The 27,369-nt window shown below is 36.9% G+C and overlaps 1 protein-coding gene and 1 long non-coding RNA gene across 5 annotated transcripts in view; one reads left to right on the top strand and one right to left on the bottom strand.

The window, feature by feature from the left end:
* Nucleotides 1-27,369, top strand: part of LOC126756471 (keratin, type II cytoskeletal 6A) — a 276,027-nt gene that overhangs the window by 182,873 nt on the left and 65,785 nt on the right. The gene's annotated exons all lie outside the window — the stretch shown is intronic.
* The window catches only part of LOC126756485 (uncharacterized), a 164,810-nt gene that overhangs the window by 134,203 nt on the left and 3,238 nt on the right, over nt 1-27,369 (bottom strand). Inside the window, exon 2 of the long non-coding RNA XR_007666587.1 lies at nt 4,907-5,103. This is a non-coding gene — a long non-coding RNA (uncharacterized LOC126756485). The remainder of the gene's footprint in view (nt 1-4,906; nt 5,104-27,369) is intronic.

The raw sequence follows: 27,369 nt of genomic DNA, 5'->3' as shown, positions 1-27,369 counted from the left end.
AGAGTAATAAGATATTTTCTGCATAGATACTTTAGTAGCTCATTTATAAACCCTGCTAATCCAGCTTTGTGGCAGACATATCAAACAGTTTTCTCAAATCTTAGAGAAAGCAAACTCATTTACATGCCTGCTCATCTCACACTGTTCACCATCTGTGACTCAGTCTAAAATAGCTCTTTAAATAGCGTTTCAAACCTAATATACTTGTATATTCATACTCTATATAAACGTCGGCTCAGACGAAGAAGGGCGATTTTTTTGACAAAGAAAAAATAAGCATAAAAAGAAATCAAGAAAAGTCCGACAAATAATCGAGAACAAGGAGGCACAAAATATTTTTGTTAATTTTTTTATTTAATAGCCTATACTAATAAATTTTCTTTTTCATCAGATGTCATTTTCCATGCCTCCGCACCATATAGCAGAACGTGAATGAGGGACTTGTAGAGTTTGGTCTTTATTTATCGAGAGAAGACTTTACTTTTCAATTGCCTACTCAGTCCAAAGTAGCATCTGTTGAGAGTGATTAAGAGTTTTCGAGAACTTCTAACTATTTTTAACGTAATATTTTAATGTCAGTCTTATAGAAACCCTAGTTCCTATTGACAAAAAACTGGACAGCAGATTTTCACAAGCATCTAATGTGGTGAATTTTCCACCATTAAAATCATTAGGGACAGACAGGAATAGATAGCAGTCAGTCGGTAACAGATCCGAACTATTAGTTGGATGCATAATAACCTCCCAACCAAGCTGCCGGAAATTTTGGCGAGTAACTCTCGATGTGTGTGTGCCTGATGGAAGACAATTTCACTCCTATTGGGCTAAGCTGACCACTACCTTTAGACGGTCCAATTGTTAACAGAACAAATCAGAGTTAAAAATTTGAAATAACAAAACCTTCTAGACAGTCAATCTTGGCTTGGTACCTTTTGCTCCGACGCACTGCGATTTGACGACATCCGTTTTCGTTTGACGTTGTCGTAAGCTTTTCGCCACTATCGAAAAAATACTGTAAAATCAGGCGTATTATCTCTATCTGGTGTCCATCTTCGATGTGTGCTCAATCATTACTGTGTCAAGCAATCACAAAACTGTCTTAGAAGTTCCTTTAAGACAAAGTAACTATTGACTATGTAGCACCACTAACACCACATAGTCTTACTAACCGTATTACGAAAAATTCCAACATGTTGATTAAGTATTACAAGATATGATCTAAAATATAAAGGACTTTTTGAATCTAGCGCCCTCTGGTGGCGCTGTCAACTGGTGCGTTAGAATCTGCTATCTTTATCGATTGTCCAGTAAGAATTTCATGACATTTCATCAATTGGAAGTGAAGTTATTGTATTTTAAGTGTCAGTATGTTTCTGTTATCGGTGCGAAAATGAGCTTCGAACAAAGAGCCAATATTAAATTTTGTTTTAAAATTGGTAAAACTTTTACCGAAACGTTTCAATTGATGAAACAAGTTTATGGCGATGATTGTCTATCCCGTAGCAGAGTGCACGAGTGGTTTCAACGTTTTCAAAGTGTTCGTGAGGACATAAATGACGATCAACATGTGGGCCAATCAAAATCCGTGATTACCGGAAATTCCATCGAACTGTGAGTGAATTCATCGAAAATCAGCCGAAATCATCATTGAAATTCATGGAAATGGAATTGAACATCTCCAAAACATCATTTGGGCTTACGAAAGGTGTGTGCGGTTTGTTCCGCACAAATTGACTGACGACCAAAAATAGCTCAGAATCCAACATTCGAAGGACAATTATTTGACCAAAAATCATATTTTAAGCATTGACCATTCCCCGCATTCACCTGATATGGCACCGTGCGACTTCTTCCTTTTCGGAAATATGCATTTGCCCATGAAGGAAAGCGTCGAGCAGACGTAGAGGCCATTCAAAAGGGCATACTGGGGGCCATACCGGCCAACGAGCTAAAACACTCGTTCGACATGCTTTTGGACCGTGCAAAAAGCTGTATTGAAGCAGAAGGAGACTATTTTGAATAAAATAAATTTATTTTGCCGAAAAAACTATTTGTTCTGTTTTTTAAGACCTCTTTACTTTGGAACGCACCTTGTTCATTTACAACATAAACGCCTGTAATTGTTTTGTCCTCGTAATGAAAAAATTTTGGAATTTGTGAGCGTAAATCTATAAATCAAGGAATGCAATACAATCGCAATCAAACAAAGTGACAGCGTGAACCGTTATGAGGCACTTGTTACAGTTATCAAGATTAATTACAGCTAATTTCTTGCAGTAATAAATTTTGGGTAAATTTTCGATACAAAAAAGATAGGAAGCAAATAAATGGCTTAATTACACTCTTGCAACATGTTGCTACTGAGTATTATAGTTTTGTTCACCTAACGGTTGTACGTATCACCTAAAACTAAGCTAAAACTAAGCGAGATAGATATATATATATATAAATATATACGGACGGACGGACAGAGAGACTGTCAACCGGATTTCATATTTTTCACGTAATCCTGTACAAATATATATATATATATATATATATATATATATATATATATATATATATATATATACGAAAGCATATAAAGTGCCATAACTAAGCGTTAAATTAAGATATAAAACTATAATTTGCGAAAATGGATGAAATCGGAGGATAACCCCGTTCACTCCCCATATATATAAATAATAACTAATTACGTCAGAGACATTCAAATTTACTCTCAAGATCGTATGAGAGGGCTTTATGCGATCCAGACGACGTTGTCTTAGCGCCGCCCACTTTTTGCTGAACTCACATATTTCGAAATCCAACTGACCGATTTCGACTAAATTTAGTGCGTAGCATTCTTCTCATATTCCTATGACGCAGTATGAAAATGGGTGAAATTGGACTGCAGCCGCACCTACATACTTCCCATAAAACACAATTTTAAATTCCATTTGATTCTTTCACTTTGCAATTCACAAATCAGGAAGCAATTGATATAACCTGCCAAAACTTTGCACGAATTCCTTTAGAGTATGCCACTTTTTGACCAAAAAATGTTTCAATCCAAAAAAACTGTTCAAGCCGCCCCAGTGTCTATAGTTGGCTTTTGTTCGAAAATATCGGTCAATGTATGAGATATACAATTGAAATTCAGAGAGAAACCTATCCTGACAATAGTATTTCAGTGTACCAAAAATGGGTTGAATCGGGGTGATCCTAGCCCCCATATACCTATTATAAAGAAGTTTGAACTTCCAGGTGACTTGATGCTGGATATATCGGCCAATAGTTGAGTTGTCTCAATGAAAATTACAGAACATTTTTTAATCATAACAGTATATCTTTGTGCTTATATTAGACACAATTGGTAGAAAACGTGATCAAGCCCCAAATAACTAATATCAAGATTTTCGAACATCCGTCTGACTTTACTTCAATTGATTAAGGAAGCCCAGGCAGTTAATAGATAAAATCGGGTTGATACTACTCCACCTCCCGTATAATGAGTTTCGTTTTTCTTACAAATCTTATGTCGGATTTGGCGGTCAGTTTATGAGTTATGTAGAGTATATGTATGTATTAGTGATTCAAAAAAAAAATTTTTTTTCATTGAGTTATAAAATTCATAAGAAATAAAAAAATTTTCCCAGAAATAATCAAACTTTAACTGTTAATATCTTTTAAACGTTTGGGTTTACGAAAAAATCATTATAGACCTTTTTTGTAGAGCATTCAATTTCCTACAAAATCTAAGGAACAAGATATTTTTTCAAGTAGTTGGAAGCGAGATATAAATTTTTCTATCTGATAATTAAAAATACCTTCCCGTTACAATTAAAAACTCATGTTTGGAGAGGCTTTCTTAGAGGTGTCTAGGAACCTATTTTTCCGAGTACCAAACGAAAAAAAAATTTTTTTTTTTTGAATCACTCTAGTATGTATATATAAAATTGTTAGATTTCGATCCTCTGGTTGATCCTTAAGTTATTTCCTTGGCTTTGATATTATTATTTGATTTATAAAATGTTCGGTTGCGCCCGATCTTAGCTCTTCCTTACTTGGTATGATTGTATTTTTTACAGCAGCTGCTGATAATTCCTGATGTATTTCTTACTCTAATTTAATTGTTCTCAAGTCTGTTCTGTGTTTGTAAACACCTGAAAAATTAATTACTTAGCTTCAAAGCTATTAATGAATTGTTAAATAAAAATAGCTGTACAACAGCATACTTATCCATTAACTAAATACTGGCATTAACATATGTATTTGTACATATGTATGTATAAGAGAAGGCATTGAATTTTTGGAGCAACAAGAGCGTCATAACATTCTCACCTGGACAAAAGTAAATTGTCAGCTTCCAAAATGACACTTTAAACATCGACATAAGGAGCACATACATACACATGCATATTTTTACTCTCAATTGAGATTTGTGTGATTTAAAGAAGACATTTTGTGGCAATTAGCATAAATAACGCTTTGCAATATATCATTTTCGTTTAAATAAATAAAATATGTGGAAAAATAAATAGTAACAGACTGATTTCAAATTTTAAAACAATTCAGGCGAAAAGTGATTGTGCGGTGATGAATTGAGCATAATTTTAAAAGTCAGTATTCAAATAGAGTAGAACTGACCTTCAGCATATGCTGTAGTGTTTCTCAATAAGCTTGATTTGTTTCATTATGGCGGATCATTTCGTACCTAATTATGCTATGTACATATCTAAATAAACATACATATTATACATGTATGTACGTATTTTTGTTGCAATCAATGGTAATAAAAATATTAAAAATGGTTTACTGCAACAATTTTTCATATTATTTTCTTATTACTAGATCGCTGATGAAAGAAAATAAACAAACTGAAATAAACACTGGAAAACAGTTGATTATTTTAAAGATCACTTACCATTGTGTGAAAGGTTTGACAGCTGTTGTAGAAAATCGCTTAAGCAATGATCACCTTGAACATATGTTTTTTCTTTTTGTTAACTTATTTCTTACTATTGCAATTAAAATTTCACGTCGAGTAAGATTTTAAAACACAAAAGAACTTCTGTATTACCTATTCCACAATATAAACACTTATAAACTGTTTTTTATGATCTGAAATGAGAAATGAGAATGATTGAAATAGTAAAGTATAGAGACATAATTATTAGGTAGTCGAAAAGGTATTTCATATTTTGTCAATAGATGTCGTTGCAGTCGAATAGCGAATTTTTGGTTAAATGAATAAATAAATTCAATTCGGGGAAGTTGAAAAAAGCTACAACTGTTCAAAAGTGAGTGAAAATAATGAAGAAATTCGCTATATTTTGAAATTTGTGAAGTTTAGGGAGACGTATCAGTTCCTGTAGTACTGATGGTTCGCTCGCTTCCGTTCTGGAAATTTCGATGTGAAAGATGCACCTCGCTCTGGTCGACCTATCGTTGAAAAAGTCGATGAAATTATGGAAAATATTGACCAGGACTGTCACATAAGCAGCCATGACATCACTAAGGAATTTAACATTCATCATCAAACGGGTTTGAACCAATTAAAAAAGGCTGGCTACAAAAAGAAGCTCGATGTTTGGGTACCACATGAATTGTCTGTGAAAAATTTAATGGACCGAATTAACATCTGCGATTCCTTGCTGAAAGGAAATAAAATCGAACCATTTCTGAAGCCAATAGTAACAGAAGACTAAATTTGGATCAAATACGACAACAACGTGCGAAAAAGATCATGGTTCAAGCGAGGTGAAGCTCCACAAATGGTCGCGAAGCCAGGACTGAGGCCTCGGAAGGTTATGCTGAGTGTTTGGTATGATTGAAAAGGAATCATCCACCATGAGTTGCTTCAGCCTGGTCGAACGATTGATTCGACATTTTACTGTCAACAACTGATGAGATTGAAGCACGCAATTGAAAAAACGGCCAGAACTGATCAACAGAAAAGGTTTCATCTACCATCAGAACAACGCTAGACCACACACATCTTTGATGACTCGGCAAAAACTGAGAGAGCTTGGCTGGGAAATTTTGATACATCCACTATATGGCCCAGACCTCCCATTTGTTTCAGTCAATGCAGAACTCCCTTAATGGAGTAAAGTTGGCTTCAAGAGAAGCCTGTGAAAAATACTTGTCGCAGTTTTTCGCCGAGAAACCAGAAAACTTTTACACTGATGGAATAATGTCTCTAGCGGAAAAATGGCAAAAAGTGGTCGACCAAAATGGTACATATTTGGTTCATTAAAATTCATTATAAATATAAAAAAAATAGTTGAAGTTTGATTAGAAATACGAAAGGACTTTTTCGACTACCCAATATACCATATATTAAGTGTGCGAAAAAGTTCTCGTGTTTTTTCAATGAAATATCATTTTATTATAATTAAATTCTTACAAATGAATTATTCATAGTATTGCCCATCGCTAGGCACTACTTTTTCCCATCTTTCTGGCAATGCTCGAATACCATTAGAGTAAAACTGTTCATCTTGTGATAGTTTCAAGACTCAAGCCATTTTTCGATATCGTTTTGTGATACTTCTAAGCCAGACCATCGTACCATCGGACGGAACAAATAATAATCGGACAGTGCGATATCTGTGGAATATGACATTTAGGGTCTGACTTCCCATTAAACGTTTCGTTGTAAGTTTTAACGGGTTTGGCAACGTGAGGCCGTGCGTTGTCATGCCGCAGAATCACTTTTTCCCGCCTCTCCTAGTATTGAGGCCGCATTTCGCACAGTGCTCGGCTCAACCGCTCCTAATTGATGGTTTCGTTTGACTTTAACAACTCATAATATATAACGCCGGCCTGGTAAATCATACACAGCATAATTTTCGCAGCATGCCCTCTAACCACGACGTTGAAGCATGAGTGGTTTTCGAGCTCTTCGACCGTTGCTGGTTGATTGGTGTAAACCTTTGATATGTTAAATCCCCATAGAAATTAATGTAGAGACGTTAAATCGCATAATCTTGGCTGCCATTTGACCATGAACCATTTCTCGAAATTAACGAGACGCCAAACTTTGGACGGAATGTATCCATGCTTAGACCTGAAACATGAGGCGGTGCACGGTCTAGTTGGAAATAGAGATCGTCAGTGTCAATTTCATCAAATTCCCGAAAAAGAAAATCAGTCAGCAACATGTTATAGTGCTCGATATTGATGATAGCGACATTTCCTGTCTCATTTCGAAAGAAATAAGGCACAATGATGCTGCCATACTGCAATCCGCACCAAAACGGTCAAAGTTTTGGGGATTTTCTTAACCACAGGAGGATTTAACTCAACCCAATAGCGGCAATTTTGTTTGTTGACGAAGCTATTAAGTCATAAATGGGCCTCATCTGAGATGAGATGATCATTCAATGAAAGTGAATTTGTGAACTTTTGTGAGAACGTGAGTTTACATACACGGTTTAAGGGAACTATGGGACGGCATTTCAAGGTCCTTACGTACAGCTGCGCGCGAAACCATTGGTTTTCGAAAAAGGCAAAAAACAGCTGATACGATGAAAGATGCCGTGTCGCAGTGGAGAGAAAACAGACTGCCTACCCCGCAACGAAGAAGAGGGAAGCGAGACGCATTTGCAGACAGAAAAAGAAAAAGGCCGAAATGCGTGAGTATGAAGAGCTTGATAAGCTGACCGACAGGGGTAATGCTCGAAAATTCTATGAAAAAATGCGGCGGCTTACAGAAGGTTTCAAGACCGGAGCATACTCTTGTAGAACCCCCAAAGGTGATCTAGTGACCGATGCCCAGAGCATACTTAAATTAAGGAGGGAACACTTCTCCAGCCTTCTGAATGGCAGTGAAAGCATAACACCAGAAGATGGTGAACGCGATTCACCAATCTATGACGATGGATTGCCCGACCATGAAGAAGTTCGAATAGCAATTACGCGCCTGAAAAACAACAAATCGGCGGCAACCGATGGATTGCCGGCCGAGCTATTCAAATAAGGGTGGCGAATAAGTGATGTGCATGCTTCTTATCAGGTTTTTTGTAGAATATGATCAGACGAAAGCATGCCCGACGATTGGAATTGAAGTGTGCTGTGCCCAATCCACAAATAGGGAGACCACACAATCTGAGTACAATATTTTTTGAGTAAAACAAAATATTTTTGAAAGAAAGAAAGATGGTAAAATGCAGAAGCTCCAAAAAAATATTAAACAAAACCAAACCCCTTTTAAAAGAAAAAAATATCTGTCGTCCCAACTAAAATTAATCATGCGACTTCGCACAAACAGTCATTTTGTCATTTTCACATCCGCTATAGATGAATTTCGGCTGACAAACAGGGTGTTCCCATGTCAGTCAAAAATCATTTCACAAAAACCAGTGAATTAGCGCGTAGGTGTCACTTAAATGCTTAGTTTCACACAAGTCATAAACTTAATATGAATACTATTGCTTGCTAGGTGGCTCATTCCCATATCGATCCCATGCCATTTATCATTATAATTGGAAGCAGTTCAGCCACATATAGTACATACATATGTATGTATATTCGTACTTCAGTTGGTCACATGTGTGCATTATTATGGAAAGCATTCACATTGTCGCCGATGAATGCGATCACTGCAAAAACAATCGCGCAAACAACAAAGTGTTCATATAGCGGCACAAAACAGTCATTGCAACACCTTGGAGCAACAAACGACGGCTAACATTAAAGCGCACCCACCAAACAGCACCAGTGGTTATTACCAACTGTGTCTTGCAGACAATTATACATAGCATTGGCCAGTGGGCGTGTTAAGAAACAACTCCCCAAGCAATTGTTGAAATAATACAAACAGCTTTGACACAAAAGGATTGTCCAAATTGATTGAGGAAAAAAGTATTTAAACAGGTTCATATGAAGAAAAAATATTTTTGAAATGTATTAGTATAGCAAAGCATTAGTGTGATACTTAAATGAGAAAATAAATATACTAAGGATCCAATATTACCAATTCTACTATAGTTACAACAAGAGAAAAATATTTAACTTCGGCTGCATTGAAGTTATAATACCCTTCAAAGGTGCACTTTTTCAAGCATAATAGCATAAACATATTTTTTCTGATTTTGATCGTTCAGTTTGTATGGCAGCTATATACATTATATGCTGTAGTGGTCCGATCTGGAAAATTTATACCGAGATTATAGCTACCTTAGTTAATGTTCTATATTTTATAGGGTCTCCGACGTTTCCTTCTGTGCGTTACAAACTTCGTGGCAAGCTTAATGTAAAGTGTTCAAGGTATATCAATTATAATATCGAGTTTATTACGAATCACCCTTGCATAATATAAATGTTGTACATTGTAATGAACTGACGCAATCATTCATTAAAACGATTACACTAGTTTACAGTCAATTTGCGACTGTGATTTTAGAGGCTGTTTCTGGCTTATTTTGGTTGCGAAAATCGAAAATGGCAATAAAAATGTCTTAACAGGTTGAATTTTTTGTGTTGTAGTCAAGGAGTGTAGGGGTCAAACCACCATTTACTAAACCCTACTCCAAAAATAATAGGTAAACCGATCGCAAAAACTTTTCACTAATATAATATTATTTCTAGGTATATTAGTGAAGAATAAATGTAATTTACGGCCGCATGAATTTACCACTACCCATTTTAGCACTTATTAAAACAAATGAGAGTTCAAATGTAAAACATATTCGATAATAGATTCGAAATATCTCACAAAACATATTATCCACATGTTTAAATGTATTAGAAATAATTCTTGAATACTAAAACGTCGTTTTCATAAACAAATTGACAGTTCTATAATTTCGATGACACCTTGCCGCCAGTGCATCGAGCAAAATGATTCAAACGGCAACAAGCTAGCCGTCAATTTCTATTGTGACGTAATTACATATTCTCCGGAATAACCTTGAGAGCCGAGGTGTATGCTGTTTGGATTCTCTTTCATTGGCAAGGAAACAGAAAAAAAGTCCGGAAGCGCTACATCTGGGCTGTAGGGCGGCTGCGAAATCGTTGGGATGCCAGCCTTGGTTAGGTCGATGTCTTATCGGACCCGATCGACCCTTCGGTAGTCTGCCCAGGAGGAACAAACTCATGGTGGACTATACCTTTGATGTCAAAAAAGACAATGAACATTGCTTTCACTTTGGTTTTGCTCATTCTTCTACTCTTCATCAGCGACCTCTTCCCGGCCATCCAAAAAGGCCTGTTGCCAACGAAACACACCACTTATTGCTAAAGCAACATCTGGGTAAGCCTGTTTGAATTTAATCGCGTACTTCTGCTCTAGCGAAGGCTGCATTTTCGGCTTGCAGCATTCACAGGAACACATCGCTCGAAAATGTTTGTCCAGACTCTTTCATTTAAATTTCGCGCGAAAATCCATTCCTCGAAATATTTTTTCCCAGGTTGGTAGGACTGTGATTGACATAATTGCTAAATGTCACGTCAAAATAATCATTAGTTCCGAAGTACATAAAGTGCATTCGGAGATTTTTACAATGCGTGAAATTATTAAAAAAATTAATTCAGTTAAATTTTGTGTACCGAATGAAATTTCTCGCGCCGAAACGTTCAGAATGTTGGAAAACGGATTGAAATGGGTCGAGAATGCCTTGAAGACGAGCTACGTGACAGTTTTCTTCGATTATCTAGGTGCACTCCGAATTCCTGCCGACCAACCAAACTGTCAACAATGATTACTATTTGACACAACTCTTGGCTTTTGCACCACGATAATGTACAGTTGCATACTGCACTGATTATTCGTGAGTTGTTCGTCAAATTTTCAACCAATATCATGCCGCAACCAACATATTTACCGGAGTTAACTCTCTGTGACTTCTGACTCTTCAGCAAACTCACACGACCGCTCCGGAGAAACCGTTTTGAGTCAACTGAAGACATTAAACGTGAATCACTACGCGCATTTAAGGCTATTCCGGAAATTGACTTGAACAACTGTTTCAAGGATTGGAAAAACCATTGGCACAAGTGTATTGCGACCAAGTGTGATTACTTTGAGGGGGACGACATAGATGTTCAAGGATAAATTAAGATTTTAAAATTATGAACAAAACCTTACTATTTTTTGCTATTAGTAGTATTAATCACAACAGATAGCATAACGATTTTCTACTCGACGAGCACTTCTGCTCTCTGAGAGCACTCGTCAACAACTCGGTATAAGGACGGCATTTCAAGCTCCTTACGTACAGCTGCAACCGAAACCATTGGTTTTCGGAAAATGTAAAACAACAGCTGGTACGACGAGGAGTGCCGTGTTGCAGCGGAGAGAAAACAGACTGCTTACCTCGCAACGATACGATCGACCACAACATGTGCGGGATGGAATAGATACCGAGAGTTGAAGAGGGAAGCGAGACGCATTTGCAGACAAAAAAAGAGAGAGACCGAAATGCGTGAGTACGAAGATCTTGACAAGCTGGCCGACAGGGGTAATGCTTGAAAATTCTACGAAAAGATGCACCAGCTTAACAGGAGGTCTCAAGACCGGAGCATACTCTTATAGAACCCCCAAAGGTGATCTAGTGATCGATGCCCAAAGCATACTTAAATTATGGAGGGAACACTTCTCCAGCCTGCTGAATGGCAGTGAACGTACAACGCCAGGAGAAGGCGAACCCGATTCCCCAATCGATGACGATGGAGCAGACGTTCCATTGCCCGACCATGAAGAAGTTCGAATAGCAATTACACGCCTGAAGAACAACAAAGCGGCGGGGGCCGATGGATTGCCGGCGGAGCTTTTCAAACACGGCGGTGAAGAACTGAGAAGGAGCATGCATCAGCTTCTTTGTAAAATATTGTCGGACGAAAGCATGCCCAACGATTGGAATTTAAGTGTGCTCTGCCCAATCCACAAAAAGGGAGACCCCACAATCTGCGCCAACTACCGTGGGATAAGCCTCCTCAACATCGCGTATAAGGTTCTATCGAGCGTATTGTGTGAAAGATTAAAGCCCACCGTCAACGATCTGATTGGACCTTATCAGTGTGGCTTTAGATCTGGCAAGTCAACAACCGACCAGATATTCACCATGCGCCAAATCTTGGAAAAGACCCGTGAAAGGAGAATCGACACACACCACCTCTTCGTCGATTTCAAAGCTGCTTTCGACAGCACGAAAAGAAGCTGCCTTTATGCCGCGATGTCTGAATTTGGTATCCCCGCAAATTTAATACGGCTGTGTAAACTGGCGTTGAGCAACACCAAAAGCTCCGTCAGAATCGGGAAGGACCTCTCCGAGGTACGAGGTTCCAGACAAGGCAACTCCCTATCGGCCGACTTTTTCAATCTACGGCTGGAGAAAATAATTCGAGCAGCAGAGCTTAATTGAGAAGGTACTATCTTCTATAAGAGTGTACAGCTGCTGGCATATACCGATGATATTGATATCATCGGCCTCAACACCCGCGCCGTTAGTTCTGCTTTCTCCAGGCTGGACAAGGAAGCAAAAGAAATGGGACTGGCAGTGAACGAGGGCAAGACGAAATATCTCCTGTCATCAAACAAACAGTCGTCGCGCTCGCGACTTGGCACTCACGTCACTGTTGACAGTCATAACTTTGAAGTTGTAGATAATTTAGTCTATCTTGGAACCAGCGTAAACACCACCAACAATGTCAGCCTATAAATCCAACGCAGAATAACTCTTGCCAACAGGTGTTACTTCGGACTGAGTAGGCAATTGAAAAGCAAAGTCCTCTCTCGACGAACAAAAGCCAAACTCTATAAGTCGCTCATAATTCCCGTCCTGCTATATGGTGCAGAGTCTTGGACGATGTCAACAACGGATGAGTCGACGTTGCGAGTTTTCGAGATAAAAGTTCTGCGAAAGATTTATGGTCCTTTGCGCGTTAGCCACGGCGAATACCGCATTCGATGGAACGATGAGCTGTATGAGATATATGACGACATTGACATAGTTCAGCGAATTAAAAGACAGCGGCTACGCTAGGTCATGTTATCCGAATGGACGAAAACACTCCAGCTCTGAAGGTATTCGACGCAGTACCCGCCGGGGGAAACAGAGGAAGAGGAAGACCTTCACTCCATTGGAAGAACCAGGTGGAGAAGGACCTGGCTTCGCTTGGAATAACCAATTGGCGCCACGTAGCGAAAAGAAGAAACGACTGGCGCGCTGTTGTTAACTCGGCTATAATCGCGTAAGCGAGAAGCGTAAGAAGAAGAGTATTAATGAACACTTTTTATATTTGCCGCACGAACTTACCACATGAAGTAAAATATCTGAACCAAAAATCAATCGTTCCATTCTTTATCTTCTCGGTCGGTAAGTATACGTGCATACCGTTTATGGTATGGCTATTAGAACTCTATAAATTGTCTCTGACTACCACCCATATAACAGTATGAAAAACTTGAGAAAAAACAGCAACAATTTTATAAATCGCACTGTACTTGTAGGCCATTAAAATTAGTTAACAGAAAGCCACGTGATAACCACACCCAGCTTTAAGATAACGGTAATTTTCAAAAAATACATTATAAACGTGTTTTAGTAATAAGAAATATGCATTTGCTTTTCCCTTGCACAGTTCAATTGTAAGTTTATGGAAAGTAGAGATAGATATTCACCCCGGTAATACCGTATAACCTATTCATTCAAAGTATTTGTATATACTATATGTATTTATAAATACTACATATGTATACAAAAAATTGTATATTTATTTTAAACGATCAACTACTGGCGCTGACACCTAATTAAGAGCATTGGCAAGATATATGCGGAGCAAATTTTCAGCCAAACCCGTTCGACCTTGACAGAAGTAAATAACGTTCGTAATAAAGCATTGTTGCCATTTAATTTCAATTAATTACAAATTATTATTATACGAGTTCACAAGAATTGCATTACTGGTATTCTCAAATGGTTAGGGTTTGTATGCAAATTGCTCAATAATCCAACGCAAGTTTCTTGGACTTAGCCAGCGCATTGTTTTTGCGCTAATTGTAAAAGCAGAAAGATAAAGTATTGGTCCGTTGGCGGAACAACGTGAGTTATGAAGGAATTAACACTTCTAACTGTTAGAAAAACTTATTTGATTTCATTATGAGATCTATTAGTATTACCTACCTATTCACAAGTGTTTTATTGTTGTTGTTGTAATAATTGTTTTTTATTGTCTTTATAGGTGAGTGGAGAATTGGACGTATAACTTATTGCTTGGTAATATAAAGTTGTAAATTAAACAATTAATAGGCTTGGTAAGTAATGCTAAATTGCCTTTTTTACCTTCGAAACTGCCTTTGTCATAAAGGTTATATGTCTATTCCACCAATATTTAGCTTCCGAGTTTAGTTATTAACAAAAAAGTTTTTTTAAACACCAGCTTTTGTGAAATGATTTATTGTGTTATAATATCTGTTAATTGATAATGCTTTTCGCCAATTGGCAGACAACTTTACTACTTCATAGATAACCTAAACAACAATCACTACAATCCTTCATAAGTTCTAAGTACTAAATGAAACGCACTCTCTCGCGATGTATTCTTAAGAGTCAGTAGGGTAATCTTTTTAAAAAAAATTTTTTTTTTTGCTCTTTCTGTTCCCTTTCTTAATGTAGAAATCCACTTTACCATTGGAAGGTTTCGAAAAAGGCCGAAAAATAATAACACCGCTCGACGTTCGGAGCGCTTGGAGTGCACACCTCAAACTTTAAACGCGTTTTTCTCAAAACACACTTTTTTAAACTGGCGGACATGATTCCGGTCGAACTACTCAACCGATTTGCTTAATTTTTTTTTTTAAATGTAAAGAAAACGCCTGGCTATGGTCCCCATATTTTTTATAATTTATTGACAATGTTTTGACAAAATTTATGTAAAAAAAAACATGGAATTAAAACAAAAAACGTTAATTACTTTTTTATTTATCAAAATTCATTCATGATTCTAGTCGGGACGATAGCAATTCACGTACTTTTTAAGAATAAATTGGGTTTTTGTGTTTCAGATGATCTAACCATGAGAAATCGTGTCCGCCAGTGAAAAAACGCATCTCATTCACCCAGCCATTTCTCCGACAGATATCATCAAAAAATTCCGAAAAATTTGTTTATACACTCCACGATATACCTCATGACATTTGAAAAAAGTTCTATTGAAGAATAAAAATTTCTATGAAAAAAATATCTGAAAAACAGGCCGGATTACCCTGCTGAGCCCTTAAGACAACTCTAATCTGGTAACTAGACATTGAGAAAGCAGCCTTAAATTCGTTATTTTTTCCAATGAAATGAGTACAATCCCTTAGATTCTTATACCGACAAAAACGTTTTCGCCTTTAGTCGTAAATAAAATTTTCACAAATATTGAATAGTTTATTATACAAAGAATAATATAAAATGTACTATATATCAATAAATTATCAGGGTGACAAGCTGAGCTGATTAAGTTATGTCTGTTTGTGTAAAGATATATGCTATAGTTGTAAAAATATCGATCTGAAAATTTGTAGACGTCCTTTTCTCAACTAGAAGCTGCTCACTGGTCAGATATATGTATTATACAAACCGAGCGATCAAATTCAAGTCCTTGTATAGAAAAGTTTCATATTCGACGAGATATCTTTACGAAATTTAGCATGTACTATTTTCGAAATCAACCCTAAAATCTCAAAATATATTGTTCAGATCGAATCACTATAGCATAAATTTGCCATAAAAAATTAACGATCAAAATGAAGACCATGTAAGCAAAACCTTTTTATTTGACAAGATATCTTCACAAAATTTGGTATGGACTGTTTGTATAATTACAGAGCAAACTATTCAGATAGGACCACTATAGCATATGGCCGTCATACAAACTTACTACTATTAGGTGCTTTGAGTTTACTAAATAGCCAGAAGACGCATGGAGCAAAATCAGACGTATGCGGCGGTTGCAGCTCGATATTGGTTGAAAATTGGCGAAAAACGCACGAAGAAAGATGCAAAAACCAGGAGTTGTCGACCCATAATTTCGATCTCTTTTTACGAATAACTTCGCGCAAACGAAACAGTTTGAACAGTCGGAAAGAGTTCGAAAAGCATTACACCTCGATAATCAAGAAAACTGTCAACGTAACCATGATTTTTTACATGCTTTGACATGGTTTTCTAGACTTCGGCTCACCTTTGCCACGATTTTCGGAGATTGATTGTATTTTTCCGGGCCGTAAGCATAGATCCAAGATTCATAACCAGTAATAATACGTTTCATGACATTCTAGTAGTCAGAAAGCATTGTTTCATAGACGTTGACCCCTTTTTTCGAAAAAATTTAGTATGTAGTTTGGAACTAATCGTGCTTTCACTTTTCTCAGGCACAAATGAGATTTCAAAATGGTTTTCTTTGATTCTTCTAATATCCCAACGATGCCTTGTAAAATCTCTGATAGTTAATCGTTGATTCTCAGGCACCAATTTCTTTATTTTATTGACGTGTTGATCATCAGTTGATGTGGAATGCCATCCTGAACAGTGAATGTAAAACTGTTTAATTTTTTCGAAGCACAGAATGGCATTGAATTTCGAAAATCATACCATGTGGCTGAGTCATGCGTATATATATAGTTTTGTTTTGAATATAACAAAACTACAAAATTCAAATAGCAATGAATCTCATTTGTTGCAGTCACTCATTATCTAAAATATTGACGCATCACAATCCAATGTCACGGTGCACTCAACTTCGGTACACAGCTTAGACCAGCTGGATTGACGATACCAACAGATTGCTTACACTTATAAAAAAACGAAAAACAAAAAAATAAATTGCAATTGAAAGCTTAATTGCCGCGCTCACAACAAAGGAAGTAGCGCACACCCCCAACACGCCTTCTTCTACTCACGAAGCCTTTCAATGCGTGTCGTTAGCAGCTGCCACGAATCCAACTGCTTCTTCAACTCTAAGGGGCACCACGAATGATCGCCTACGCTCAGAGAGCTTCCCTTCAAATGCTCAGTTATTGAAACATTGCGAAATATTGCCGCCAGCACGTTAATTGTTATTGGTATTTTTTTTTTTTTTTTTTATAAATCACGCGGAGTTTTCATTTTAATTTGCCATATCACCAAGGAAAATTTTCCATTTTATCAAGCATAGAATCAATTTGAATTGTTTGGTTGCGGCAATTTATCGTGCAGCTGCAACTGCCACAGCAGCAATAGCCTCCAGAGAATTTTTCTATGCACTTTTGCTTTTGTTGTTATTTGCGACTGCTAGATAAACGTTTGTCGTGATCTTCAATCGTTGACTGATGATGATGACTCTGTGCTGTTATTAGCAGAAAATCGTGTTTCTTTTTTTCTATTTATTTAGGATTTAGACCACTTATATATGTTGCAAGCAACTGATTCATAAATATTATGGAAGCTTTTTCTTTAGTTTAGTGAACGAAAATAATACTGAATTCATAATACTATGGATGAGAGAAGTTCGGGCGTCAACGGATGTTGAATACCCTGACATCTTAATGAGAATATAAAATATTGCGCAAATAGTAGTCACAGACAACACAATATTATATAATATTAAATGGGATTGCAAAAGAGTTAGTACAAATGGAAACAAATGAAATTCATGTTTTGATAAAAAATTGTTTCCTGAAAAAAGAACACCAGCGACTATTCTCTTTTGGCCCATCAGGCCTCCCCTCCTTCTTATTAAAAACTCAAGAGAGACTGATGGACTGGTACCATTTATTAGGAACGCTTATTGTAAAGGCGGGTCAGTGAATACTGTCCTGCATACTATCGTGTCATGGCTTGGGAAAGCCATTTAGGTTAAAGAATTCGTTGCTGGTACTTTTTTTGATATTGAGGGAGCTTTCAATAACGTCCTGCTGGAAACAGTCGTAACTGCTCTGAACGGTCTTGGGGTTGAATCAAACCTAAAACACCTCAGTATTCTGTGTGACAGAGTGATTGAAACTGAAAGGGGCAATGCACATGCTCGCCGAAATGTGAGAAAGCGCCTATTTTTGAAAGAGTTGAACCGCTCCAAGATGGTGTATTGATTTAATCTATATCATAGTAGTTGTTGTAGCGGCAGAATTCTGTCGAGTTGACAGTCCTTGCCTGGAAAAACTGCAGGTCCATTCCGATTACGTAGACCCGCCTGCCATGGGAACGGTCTATAATATATATTTTACAGCACTAGTTTGCGGTGAATTAGTATAGCAGATTCCCTTAACGAAATAGGTAGGCAAGTATGAATGCAGATAGACATTCAAGGCTTGGCACCTGATGGGTTCGAAGAGTTCGATGTCGGGTTTGTGACAAAGCTGAGCACTCTCAGCAGAAGTGTAGAACCATTACCTTACTCCCTCCGAGTTTGCCGCTGCAGCAAGCATTTTGAACCCATGCTCACTTCTACTGGGTGTTCTCGAAATGACTAATTCTCCGTTTAGATAGCTGTGAGTCGTAGGTACTATTTAATAAGTCCTTAGTTCTTGTATTGCCATATTTGGTTATAAATTTCCATTTGTTCTAATTTATATGATCAAAATGTGAATTGCGTTCTCTATCTCTGTCTCGGTTACGTCTATAGATGATCTTGGCTTGGGCAACTCGTCTCCTTTTTCGTTGCCGAAAATTTTCCTATGACTGGAAATCCAAATTATGAACAAATGCCTATTACTTCCGCTTGGAAGATGCTAGCAGAGTTTGGTAGCCGTATAGTGAGAGATATAAAGATCGGAGTACACTCCTGTCTATACACTGCAATTCCTTTTGAACTCGTCTATAGATATTGAATTAGTATCATCCTCCCCTTATAAACGTCTACTCTATTCACGCTTAGAAGGCATTCTCACCTGGAAGTAACAACTGAAATCCAACCTTGAAAGGATATAGTTTGATTTGAGCTAGTTCAGAATTTCGCAATATACATTACTATTCCTGTTCCAAATACCAATCTGCTTGATACTTATCTTTAGGAGAAATTGTTGCTACTTTTCTGACTAAATAGCCCCGGTAACTCCTGCATAGGTTACCACCCGTATTCCGTTGCTTAATGGGATATTCTGTGCACAGCAATTTATATTCTTACAATGAATTTTTATATTAGTGTAAGATTAAGAATATGCTTCAATGTCAACTTTCTATTTTTTCCTGTGTCTCAATATTAGGGTAGTATATATTGAAAAAATACAAGTATCTCTCCATAGCAATATATACCTTAAATTTTCAATACATACCTTCTATTCCTCTTTTATTTATACTTCGCTCTCTTTAAATATATTTATCTATCAATCTATTCCCTTCTCTATTTCTCTCTCTCTTCAAATACGTATTTATCACTCTCTTTATTGATCTATATAAGTATCAATTGCTCTCCCAATATACTTATTTATCCATCTCTTTCCTATCGAACATCGACTAGTCAATTAGTTTTGAGATATCGGTCTGAAATTTTGCACATTTCCTTTTCTCACCAAGAAGCTACTGTCCAGAGTTAGGGGCCTTTTAAGTTGCCGGACTACCGCAGTATATTTCAAGCTGAGGTCTTTGCTATTGCGAAAGTCGCGAAGCTGGCCTCTAATGCACCTGCAGGCAAATCCAGAGTCAACATCTATGTGGAGAGCCAAGCAGCAATCAAGGCAGTAACCCCGTATCGCTTATCGGCCAAAAATGTCTTTGGAAGCAGGGTCGCAGTGGAAAGTGTTGCCAGAAGCAAGCAACTTCAATTATACTGGGTGTCAGGCCACAAAGGCATCGAGGTCAATGAAATAGTGGACGAGATTGCCAATAATGGTGTACGGCTAACAACCGAAAACGCGATCAACATTGGGAAACCCAAGCATTGTCTATACAACGATCTGGACAGAAGCATGGTGAAGAAAATCAAAACACGTTGGAACGAGTTACCTGGGTTCAAAACTGCAAAATTCATACGCAAATCGTTAGATCGGAAGTACCCAAAATTCCTATTGGCACTATATAGAAGAAACTGTACTAACATGATTTGATTACTAACTAGTCACTGTCTGGTGGCGGTACACGCCCGAAGAATGGGGCTAACAGATCGAGAAGACTGCAGGAAATGTCTAAAGCAAGAAACCAAAGAAACAATGAGGCATCTCTTGACTACGTTGTAAGCATCTGGGATCCCCACGCAGTGCTACACTGGCGGAAGTATCGATAGTGCGGCAGAGTCTGTGTGAAAAAAAGTCTGTGAACTCCATCTGGTATCGCAAGAGACCAAAACTGCTCTACGCGTGGCTTCCTGGCCTACCAGATTAGCCGAATCTAGGATAGGAAAGGACAGCTACAATCCTCGAAGAAATTGTTCAGATCGGACCATTTTATTTTATAGCTAGCATACAACCTACCGATCAAACTTCAGTCTTTTTACGGAAAACTATTTTATTTGTCAAACTATCTTTACTACATTGGCACAGATTACTACTACAATGTAAAAATTTAAGTCGTGAAGGACAGGATAGAACTCCGAATGCTGATAGGAAAATTTGCCAGATTGTGTTGTAAGATGGTTTGGGTCCCTACATAAACAAAACTTAATTTTGTAAAAAGACGAATGAGTTGTATCAGAATCATAGAAAATACCTTCAACTTTTATATAATGGGTTGTCAAAAAAGTCTTGCGGTATTTTTATTGAATTATTTTTTTTTTTTTTTTTAATTGAAATTGAAATGAATTTTTGATGACTCATGCCCAGCTCTTGTCCGATGCTACGGCTGCTACTATGCCGGTCTCTTTCGACCAATTCAACGATTTTACACCTCTACACCGAAAACGTTGAAACCATCGTTTTGCGGTGGAAATGGAAACTTTATCGGGTCCATAAACTGCACAAATTTTATTGGCGGCTTGAGATGCATTTTTGCCTTTATCGTAGTAGTACCGTAAAATATGCCGTATTTTCTCTTCATTTTGCTCCATGTTTGCGACGCTATAACTCACGAACGACTTAAAAGGAACGACAATCAATCAAACACTTGTTAGCGCGTGAAATGAGCTTTCCAAAAAGGTATACAGTAGTGGCCCGCTAATCCGGATCAATTAAAACCGGCCCCTATCCGGAATATAAGGAAATCCGGACTACCAAAGACATATCAGAACTAAGTACTCGTATTTTGAAAAAATATTTATAAATTTCTGTTTGTTTATTATAACAAATAATACACATGACCCAAAAAAACAAAAAAAACTTAAACCAATAAAGCATAAAAGCGAATGAAGTGAATAATAAACATGTGATCCGGATTAGAGAATACGGATAGAGAATGTCGGTCCGGATTACAAGGGACATAATAGAAATTTTAAGTTTTTTAACCCTGTCCGGATTACAGTGGAATCCGGATTAGGCCATGTCCGGATTAGCGGGCCTCTACTGTAGCATGACCCGATGCGACGAATAAAACTAGAACTACGCGCTTTCAGCGCCAACTAACGAAAATACCGCAAGACTTTTTTTACTATTATGACTATATAAAATTAAAAACAAAATAATAATTTGGAAATTATGCAACTATAAAAATTTTTAAGTCTATGTGAGTCTGTACACATGTCAGTCTGCAACCAGACTACATTCTCGCTGTCAGTAAACTGCGCTGATTTGTGAGCAAATTTCTGGCCATTTATTTATTTATCGTTTAGTTTACCTAAATATGTCAAATTATGCATTTGAAACAACTCTTTAAAGCGAAATTAAATAATAAATTACGCTGACGTGTAATGTATACCCACAACAAGCGGCTATTAAAAATTAGCAATTTTAATTGTGCGCAAATTGAACAATATTTAACGCGAAAGAACAGCAAAAAACGCAACAACAACAATAACAACAAAAGCTGTCTATAAGTTTAAGAACCGAAATGGTCAAACTGACAAAAGCCGACAAGCCGTACAAGCAAAATGACTCCATGAAATATTTTATTTGCGTCAAATTGACTAAACGTCGAGCGAACGAATGGCTGGAGAGTATTACATACATACATATATACACATAAAAGTGGTTTTATTGTTAAAAATAAACATTTTTAAAGCAATAAAATTTAAAACAAAATGATTTATGGGCACGCAGAGGTTAGAACAAAAGCTGCTCCCAAGCTAAAAACAAAAATTAAAAAAAAAAATTTAAAAAAATATTTTTAATAAAAAAAAAATGTTAATAAAAAAAATTTAAAAAGAATGTTTAATATTAAAAAAAAATTAAAAAAAAAAATTTTAATAAAAAAATTAAAAAAATACAAATTTTTTTTTTAAGCATTGAAAATAATTTGAAAAAAACATAAAGCAACGCGCACATAAATTAGATTTAAATTGAAAACCGCTTCTAATTGATCAGCACTTGTGTTGGCTAAAGCTGCGCAAATGAGGAAAAATGCAAAGCCTACAGCCAAGTATGCACGCACACACACACACACACAAACACACGGACACACATGCAAGCATACGCACAATTGAAACTGTCACCAATGTGCTGCCTTCTAACGCCTTTTAACGCGGCCGCCTTAGCTGTCACCTGATATCATGTGGTCTTGTCGCTGCCCCTGCGCTTCGCTCCCTGCGCTACATTGGCGAGTTGTTGCTCACACTGTCGCTAACTCCAAACAAATCTCGTAAACTGATCTGATTTCAGTTGTTTAACTGTTTGACTTGTATGCTTGTTTATTTGCTGGTGTTGTTGTTGCTGCTTTTCATGCAACAAAACATAATGTGGCAGCAGAACATTGGCAGTCAGCAATTGTGCCCCCAAGTGCCAGACAAAATGTGCGTACAACTCTATTTCGCAGTTGATTTTCTATGTGGTGTCACACACATGCCACATACACACACACATACATATATACATCAGCATCAACATAGATATGTACACATGTATACGTATGTTTTCGGTTATCGCTTGCGAATTAGATAGGCTTGTGTAGATAGGACATTGGCGCGATGGATAGACAAGCCGACAGCGCGACACAATGTTCAAGTGACACTGACATTTGTTTAGATTTTAGACAACTGATTCTTGTTGCTTTTAATAGAAATGTGTAAACTAGATCGCCTGCAGGTGATTTACTTACGTACGCACTGTATTTAAGCTTATATAGATTTCAAGGTATGCCTACATTAGGGTGGTTCTGGTTATCAAAATATTATTTGGTTTAAATTTGAATCAATAATATAACTCATGAAGTTCGCCTGGATTTTCAGTTGGTTAGGGTTGGTCATTGGGGTCAAGTTTTAGATTACCAAAAGAAGCTAAAGATATTTACTTAAAAAAGGATTAGATATAGCTCTAAATATTAGGTAGTCGAAAAAGTATTTTCGTATTTCTAATCAAACTTCAATTTTTTTTTTATTTTATAATGAACTTTAATATGTATCATTTTAATCGACGACTTTTTGCCATTTTCCGCTAGAGACATTATTCCATCAGTGCAAAACTTGTCTGGTTTCTCGGCGAAAAATTGCGACAGATAATTTTCACAGGCTTCTCTTAAAGTCAACTTTACTCCATTAAGAAAGTTCTGCAATGTTCGAAACAAATGGTAGTCCGATGGTGCAAAGTCAGGGCTATATGGTGGATGCATCAAAACTTCCCAGCCAAGCTCTCTCAGTTTTTGCCGAGTCATCAAAGATGTGTGTGGTCTAGCGTTGTCCTGATGGAAGACGAAGCCCTTTCTGTTGATCAGTTCTGGCCGTTTTTTTCGATTGCTTGCTTCAATCTCATCAGTTGTTGACAGTAAAATGTAGAATCAGTCGTTCGACCAGGCTGGAGCAGCTCATGGTGGATGATTCCCTTCCAATCCCAACAAACACTCAGCATAACTTTTCGAGGCGTCAGTCCTGGCTTTGCGACCATTTGTTGAGATCCACCACGCTTGAACCATGATCTTTTTCGCACATTGTTGTCGTATTTGATCCACGTTTCGTCTTCTGTTACCATTCGCTTCAGAAATGGTTCGATTTCATTTCGTTTCAGCAAAGAATCGCAGATGTTAATTCGGTCCATTAAATTTTTCACAGACAATTCATGTGTGCTTCTTTTTCTAGCCAGCCTTTTTTAAATGGTTAAAACCCGTTTGATGATGAATGTTAAGTTCCTTAGCGATGTCATGGCTGCTTATGTGACAGTCCTGGTTAATATTTTCCATAATTTCATCGACTTTTTCAAGGATAGGTCGACCAGAGTGAGGTGCATCTTTCACATCGAAATTTCCAGAATGGAAGCCAGCGAAACATTGTTGTGCTACACGATCTGATACAGCATCGTCTCCGTAAACTTCACAAATTTCATTGATTTCGTGGCATTCTTTCCCTTCTTTGGTTAAATGAAGCTTAAAATCTCACCTTTTCAACACTACATGGTATGACACAATGTGATTGGTAGGGCTGGAGATATACGACTGCAACCACATCTATTGACAAAATACGACTACCCAATACAATAGAGACTTAAGAGATCTGGCATTAAACGCAGCAATAAACTAACACTTCAGTTTACTTTTATATTGTTCAACCTCTTCCGACATGTTTGGCTAAGAAAAGGATAAACATTTATTCAAACGAGTCTTAAGCACCCCCAATTCAGCTTCTTATTAATGGATGCTTGGAATTTTGAGGTGCTTCACAGAAAACCTGAACGTCGTTATATAATAAGCGTCGAATAATAAAATTCTATAAAAAGGATTTACTAAAGTCAGCCAATAGCCACCAGAGTCTCCAACCACCAATACAATAGAGAATACTTGGCTTCAATGAAAAGCAAAATATCAAGAAAACATTTACCGTTAACAAAGGATTTCATTCGGCTACTCCAACATATCTGGAGGTCTTGTAAAATATACGAAAAATTTGGTAGTTTCAGCTGTTTCAGTCGATGTGGTAAAGAGTGATCCATCTGTTGACTGATTTGTTGAAAGACGGCTGGCAAACAAATGATTGTGTACCAGTGAAAATTTACTGTTTTGCGTTGTTCTAGTGGTATGGTGTCGACAAGTGCAGTTTTTCAAAAAACAAAAAAAATAGGCAACTGTTTGGAAATGCTTCTTGCGCGAGAAACTTTTCTTGGATCCGACTCTTCTTGCAACATCCATGCAGACGACTGATCTTTACTTTAGGGCACATACGCGTAAATCCACGTTGCATAATCTCTCACAATTTCATAGACGTGTTTCAAAGCTATCGTATTTTTTTAATATTTCTCCCGATCAATCGACACCACTCCTCGACAAATTTTGTGAAAACGTAAAAAATACCGAGATTCGTCTTGGAGTGATATATGACCTGGATTGAATTCACCATAACATCGATAAACACGGGTCTTTAATGGCGCTTCATAGCAAAAAATTGAATTAAGTTCATTGAGGCACTCTTCCTGAGATTGTCCATGTCGAAAGTTGTAAAAAATAAACATGCGAAAATGTTCGCGATTTAGTTCCATTCTTTGGTTGAGATGAATATTTTAAGGGATCGTCTCAGTGTGACATTTTTGAAAAATCTATTTGTTTTTGTTGCATTATCGTATAGTATACACTGTAATAAACATTCTCTCAAATTTTGAAATCGAAATTCAATTAATACGGTCGCTACAGCGTTTCTTGTAGAAAGTGAACAGAATGGCGAACGCTCTAACTCCAAACTTTTTTCTCATAATGGTGCTTTTCAAAACGGTTTTCACTCTCAAAAGAAGAGTTTTAAAGATATCTTGTTGCGATTTGAAGAGAATATTTTTAACGTCATTCTCTATTGCGCTATTGAAGTTTTTTTTACATCTTGCTATTTTTTTCTACGAAAAACTGTCGAAAAAAAGATAACAATAGATGACAGAACTATATGTTCGGATATTGTAGCATTACTTTGCACAATAATTCATGCCAAATTTTATGAAGATATCTTGTTATCTAATAAGAAAAAGTTTTCCATACAGGGAGTTGATTTCGACCGATTGCTGCTATATGCTATAGTGCATTGCAAAAATAATATGTTCTGATTAGCATATTAAAACAGTACTAATTCTAAAATTTGTATCATATCAGGTTATTTCGACTCTTATATGTAAAAAAATTAGTGCATGAATATACTATATTTTTAGTGTGATTTTGAAATATTTTTAAAATGTTTTATACTGCGAATTATGCAAATAAATGTTTTAATATTTGCTAAATTTTACAGATTCTACAGTATTTGTCTTTCCAACACCTTAAAGCTGTGGCCTCTCATTAAGCAGTGTAATAAATTTCCAGTTGACTTAAATTGTCTCATTGTTTATTGAAAGCAATCAATTCTAAAGAAATTTTTAAAAGATTTACAAGTATATAAAAAAACTTAAAGTTACGGCTATGTGTTAGCCAATTAATAGCTAAACAATGGTCACTTGAAATTCCACACCTTTTTTATTGGTCATTTCGTTGACATAAGCTGAAAGTCAATGAATTAAATTTTGATGATGTCATAAAAGCAAATTGCATAATATCTAAAGAAAGATGGAATTCATCTTAAACGTTGATAGAAGAACTACTTTAGATTTTTCTGCACAATTTCTTGGTTTTAAGCTGCTTTCAATTTGTATTTTTGTCAATAAATCAACTAGGACTAAGAGTGAGATGAACATTTTTTCTCTTCTTTAAGAGATCTTGTACAAAATCCATTTGATATGAATGGCAGTCAGAATATTCTTTATATGGCGAGTAAATGTTTAACGTGTAGGGAACATTTTTCGTTGGAATAACTTTTTTAGTCCTTTAGATGGTATATATACCATATACTGAAAAGTAAAAAGGTGGAATATGGAACTTTCTGCAAGGTAGGCAGTGCAACTTTGTATTTTAGAACCTTCTTAAAACCTTCTACATCTTACCGTAATGGAAACTTTTCGCCATTTCTATTTACGATGCCGAGTAGTATTCCGCAGTGTGGTACCACTTAAATACTATTAGGGAAAATCAAACCACGGCAATCGGATCTTCAAAACTGAACTGTACGGTGAAATTTTATACAGTATGGTCATTGTTTCAATAATTGTTTATACTACAAGTAGTATGATAATGATGAAATACTTATCTTTGCGCAAAGAGCTTTTCACGGATTGGTCGACGCTCGGAGGAAAAGTAGGAGAAGCAGACAATTCCCTCTATATACGTGAAGCCTAGTTTTAAGCCTCCAAATCACTAAAATGTTTTCCAAGCAGAAGTCAAGTCATTAAAGAAGAGTAAGAGAGGTGAACGACAGCAGAGCGGCAAGACTAGCATTGAACTCGCACACTATGCGCTCAAAGTTAGTCAAAGAGTGTCTAATCTTACTAGAATTTGTTTGGGTGCCTGACCACAGCGGAATTGCTGGATACTGTAAAGCTAACGAGCTCTCAGTAGGAGAGGGAGCTCA

The sequence above is a fragment of the Bactrocera neohumeralis genome, chromosome 4 (genome assembly GCF_024586455.1).
Source record: "Bactrocera neohumeralis isolate Rockhampton chromosome 4, APGP_CSIRO_Bneo_wtdbg2-racon-allhic-juicebox.fasta_v2, whole genome shotgun sequence".
Classification (NCBI taxonomy): Eukaryota; Metazoa; Arthropoda; class Insecta; order Diptera; family Tephritidae; genus Bactrocera; species Bactrocera neohumeralis.
The sequence above is the reverse complement of the archived record's forward strand: the minus strand, read 5'-3'. Positions and strand labels throughout refer to the sequence as shown.